At 46.6% G+C, this 5,319-nt stretch overlaps 1 long non-coding RNA gene across 1 annotated transcript; it reads left to right on the top strand.

The window, feature by feature from the left end:
- The first annotated feature begins 3,100 nt into the window (after positions 1-3,100).
- On the top strand, positions 3,101-5,095 carry LOC311120210. The gene is made up of 2 exons (XR_014612136.1): positions 3,101-3,157; positions 3,394-5,095. It is a non-coding gene; the product is annotated as an uncharacterized lncRNA (long non-coding RNA).
- Positions 5,096-5,319: the final 224 nt, after the last annotated feature.

Raw genomic sequence — 5,319 nt, 5'->3', positions numbered from 1 at the left:
ATTTCACGGTTAGACTTCCTTAACATGAACGGCGGCAAAGACTGGGGGAATATGTCAACCAAAAACATTTAAATGCCATGGCAGAAATCTTAGTGCAGGGGTAGCAAAAGAGGTGTGTAAGGGTAGGTTGTTAGTGTTTAGAGCCCAAATAATGACCTTGTCTTTGCTTTCATAAATGTGTCTGCACCTGGTCCTCTGTAGCTCAGCTGGTAGAGCACGGCGCTTGTAACGCCAGGGTAGTGGGTTCGATCCCCGGGACCACCCATACACAAAAAAAATAATATATATATATATGCACGCATGACTGTAAGTCGCTTTGGATAAAAGTGTCTGCAAAATGGCACATTATATTATATTATAGTACAGGGCTCAGTTCTCTGTTTCACCAGAGGGGTTGGAAAAACAGAGTGGGGAAACCAAGAAAATCCCTTGTTTTACGTTTGTCTGATGGGTGGGTAACTTCTGTTGTGGGGGAGATGAGGGAGCCTGATGGGTGGGTAACTTCTGTTGTGGGGGAGATGAGGGAGCCTGATGGGTGGGTAACTTCTGTTGTGGGGAGATGAGGGAGCCTGGTGGGTGGGTAACTTCTGTTGTGGGGAGATGAGGGAGCCTGATGGGTGGGTAACTTCTGTTGTGGGGAGATGAGGGAGCCTGATGGGTGGGTAACTTCTGTTGTGGGGAGATGAGGGAGTCTGATGGGTGGGTAACTTCTGTTGTGGGGGAGATGAGGGAGCCTGATGGGTGGGTAACTTCTGTTGTGGGGAGATGAGGGAGCCTGATGGGTGGGTAACTTCTGTTGTGGGGAGATGAGGGAGCCTGATGGGTGGGTAACTTCTGTTGTGGGGGAGATGAGGGAGCCTGATGGGTGGGTAACTTCTGTTGTGGGGAGATGAGGGAGCCTGATGGGTGGGTAACTTCTGTTGTGGGGAGATGAGGGAGCCTGATGGGTGGGTAACTTCTGTTGTGGGGAGATGAGGGAGCCTGATGGGTGGGTAACTTCTGTTGTGGGGAGATGAGGCTGCGGCTGTGGAGTTGTACTCTGATTTATAGAGGGCATAACTCTGTGATCCTGGGTGTTCTCAGGTTCTGCTCACAGACCTTTCCAAACTCTCTCTGTCACAGATAAATCAAATAGACATTTCCCTGGCCTTTCACAAACTCTCAGCTGCCGTCTCTCAGACGGTCTGCCTGTGGATCTTTATAAAAAGTTCTGGGGAATTATTGGACAGAACGTGTGTTGTGTGAGTGCGTCGGGGTGGGGGAGCTGTCGCTAAGCTGTAGACGGGAGGCTTTGACTCTCCTGCCCAAAATAGGGGATTTGAGCGACATAAAGAACTGGAGGCCTGTGGCATTGCTCTGTTTGGACTATAAGATGGACGGGAAACTGTGTATCAGGACCCCTAATCACAGACAATCGGTTCATAATCAGGAGAAAGCCTTTGATAGGGTGGACCATGAATATCTGTTCAATGTGTAGTTTTGGTTGTGGGGAGAATTTTGTGGCCTGTGTTCAAATGTTGTACGCTGGGGCTTCATGTATGGTCAAGGTGTGGGGAGGGCTCAGTAGGCCAGTCTGGGTAGGGAGGGGCATTCACCAGGGACAGTTCCATCGTTCTGACTCAAAGCGGAGCAGAGGATACTGTACCGTACGGAGGTGGGCTGGAGGGAACCAGCATGTGCTCTGTTGAGGAGGGCTGGTGGTTTGGGGCTGGATCAGCAGATCTTCATCATGCGGCAGGAGAGACTCAATACAGCAGGGGTCTCTGATTTCTATGCTGCAGTACTGAGGGCTGGAGCAGCCTGAGGAGGGGCCACCACCGTTTCCACCACTGCAAGTGACAGCAGAGACTGGGGACTGGCAGGAGAGTCTGGAGGACTTACTGACTTTTAACACTCTGAGCTTAGTGGGAGTGAAGGGGCATCAGTGGCAGGGGGTTGTGGGGGCTGAGAGCATGGCAGGGTATAGGTGGAGGGGCTCTATAAGCTCCCAGTGCTGGAAAGGTCAGGGGTCGTCCAGTGGAGGGTATTACATGGAGCCCTGGACACCAATAGCTGGTTGGCTCGGGTTGACCTGGGAGTTGGGGAGGGGTGTCCGTTTTCTGCAATGACAGACTGTTCATCATGTTTTTTCTGTGTTGCCAGGGTAATGCCATTACTGTTGACGCCTTAGGGTTGAGTTTGAGTTGTACAAAATGATCAACAGTGTGGAGATGTTTCAGGAGGTATGGGGGCTCAGGGGGGCTGTCTGTACGGCTGGAGAGGAGGGGTTGGATGGACGGTTGGAATGTGGTGCTGGTTGGTGTATTGTACTGTGGTGTTGGGTACTGGATAATGTGATTGTGTGGAGGTTGTGGTGGCACGCTATGTGCTTTTAGGGGTGGGGGTGTTAGTGTAATGAGGATGGCTCATTAAAGTAAGACAAGTCAGTCTCTCTCTCTCTCTCTCTCTCTCTCTCTCTCTCTCTCTCTCTCTCTCTCTCTTAACAGAGCTCTGCACAGGCAGCAGTGGAGGACAGTGATAAGATCTTTACTGAGCTGATCCGCTCCATTGAGAGAAGGCGCTCTGAGGTGAAGGAGCTGATCAGAGCCCAAGAGAAGGCTCAAGTGAGTCAAGCTGAAGGACTCCTGGAGCAACTGGAGCAGGAGATAGCTGAGCTGAGGAAGAGAAGCACTGAGCTGGAGCAGCTCTCACACACAGAGGATCACATCCATTTCCTCCAGGTAACTCAACTGCCTTGATACATGTGATATGAAATTAAAACTCTCAATCATTTGGTTCTGCTCTCTCTCTCTCTCTCTCTCTCTCCCCCCAGAGTTATCAGTCTCTCTCCGGTACCAGTGTATCTTCAGACTTACCCAGCATCGTTGTCCGTCCTCTTCAGTACTTTGGAGATGTGAGTAAGACTGTGTCTGAACTGAGAGAGAAACTAGAAGACGTCCTTAAAGGAGAATGGACCAAGATCTCCACTACAGGTGTGTTGAAAATAATAAGATCATCAACTTTAGACCATTGAAAGTTCCCTACTAGTCATATACATGTGGAATTTGGTATGATGATAACATTCCCTCTCTCTGTGAATGTGTTTGTGTGTCTGTAGTGAATATAGTGGATGTTGTACTGCCTCCAGAGCCCAAGACCAGAGAACAGTTCTTACAATGTGAGTCTCTTTATTCTGAAGTAACTAACAGTCTCTTTTTACTGACACTCCTAACAATCCCTCTAGAAATATATAGCAATAGTAGATCTAATCAAAGACTGGGTATCTATCTGACTCCTCATATTTCTCTGATTTGATCTCTGCTGTGCTCTAATCAAAGACAGGGTAGATACAGTATCTGACTTAACTTATTGTTCTAACTCCCCTCATTGGTCTCTGCTCTGCTCTTCTCCCAGATTCCTGTCAGCTCACACTGGACCCAAACACAGCACACACACGCCTCTCTCTGTCTGAAGGGAACAGAAAGGTGACCTATACAGGCCAAGTCCAACCATATCCTGTTCATCCAGACAGATTCAACAACTACTATCATGTTCTGTGTAGAGAGGGTCTGTCTGGACGCTGTTACTGGGAGGTGGAGTGGAGTGGGGAGTGGGTTGTTACAGCAGTCTCATATAAAGACATCAGCAGAACAGGGACAGATGGTGGATTTGGAGATAATAACAAGTCCTGCTGTTTACAGTGTTATAGTGGTAGTTATTGGTTCAGACACAATAATGTTGGGACTAAAGTATCAGGCCCTCAGTCCTCCAGAGTAGGAGTGTACCTGGATCACAAGGCAGGTACTCTGTCCTTCTACAGTGTCTCTGACACAATGACCCTCCTCCACAGAGTCCAGACCACATTCACTCAGCCCCTCTATCCTGGGTTTTCTCTCAATGGTACTGCTGAGCTGGTTAAACTGTAGTAGGGTCCACATAGATACTAGTCATGCTGGTGTAGTCTATAGCTGAGCTGGTTAAACTGTAGTAGGGTCCACATAGATACTAGTCATGCTGGTGTAGTCTATAGCTGAGCTGGTTAAACTGTAGTAGGGTCCACATAGATACTAGTCATGCTGGTGTAGTCTATAGCTGAGCTGGTTAAACTGTAGTAGGGTCCACATAGATACTAGTCATGCTGGTGTAGTCTATAGCTGAGCTGGTTAAACTGTAGTAGGGTCCACATAGATACTAGTCATGCTGGTGTAGTCTATAGCTGAGCTGGTTAAACTGTAGTAGGGTCCACATAGATACTAGTCATGCTGGTGTAGTCTATAGCTGAGCTGGTTAAACTGTAGTAGGGTCCACATAGATACTAGTCATGCTGGTGTAGTCTATAGCTGAGCTGGTTAAACTGTAGTAGGGTCCACATAGATACTAGTCATGCTGGTGTAGTCTATAGCTGAGCTGGTTAAACTGTAGTAGGGTCCACATAGATACTAGTCATGCTGGTGTAGTCTATAGCTGAGCTGGTTAAACTGTAGTAGGGTCCACATAGATACTAGTCATGCTGGTGTAGTCTATAGCTGAGCTGGTTAAACTGTAGTAGGGTCCACATAGATACTAGTCATGCTGGTGTAGTCTATAGCTGAGCTGGTTAAACTGTAGTAGGGTCCACATAGATACTAGTCATGCTGATGGTGATGGTCCCCAGATGTGATGATTCATTCTGCTCTGTTTTTATGTACAATGATTTGATTGATTTGATCTTCAGAAGATGTTGTGAATTACAATTCAATGCATTCATATTTTTTTAAGTGCAATGTTTTAATCTTATATATTCACATTAATCATGATGTATGCTGTTAATGTATGTTGGTTGTCATTCAGAACCATTGATTTTTTTTCTCAATTGGTTCTCTGTCTCAATGTCATTTTCCTCAGTATCATGGAACAGGTAGTGTTACTTACTTGCTAATTGAACTATATGGGCCGGTTTCCCGGACACAGATGAAGCCTAGTCCTAGAGTAAAAAGCATGTTCAATGGAGATGTCCGGGAAACCGACCCTAAGTTTGGCATCTTTTATTCTCCCATCCTGCTCAGTCAAGCAACATTAAACCTGTCCAGCAGGTGGTGCTATTAACCAAACAATAAAAACCCAGCAGATATCTTGACTTGCCACTCAGTATATCAGTAATGTTCAGAATTGTACTTTAATATCATTGGAAATTGATGGTCTTTTTAATCCACTACCCAGAGTCAGGAACAGATGAAGTTAGGTCTGCTACTGTTCAGTTATTAAATATGATTCATGGTGATGGGAAATAAAAAATCCATCTAGTAGTAGTTTTCCTTTGCTATTTATTCCAAGGTGTGCCTTTAACTTGTAAATGGATTG

The sequence above is a fragment of the Coregonus lavaretus genome (assembly GCF_964263955.1).
Source record: "Coregonus lavaretus genome assembly, contig: HAP1_SCAFFOLD_2701, whole genome shotgun sequence".
Classification (NCBI taxonomy): domain Eukaryota; kingdom Metazoa; phylum Chordata; class Actinopteri; order Salmoniformes; family Salmonidae; genus Coregonus; species Coregonus lavaretus.
Note: the sequence above shows the minus strand (reverse complement) of the source record. Positions and strands in the feature narration are given on the sequence as shown.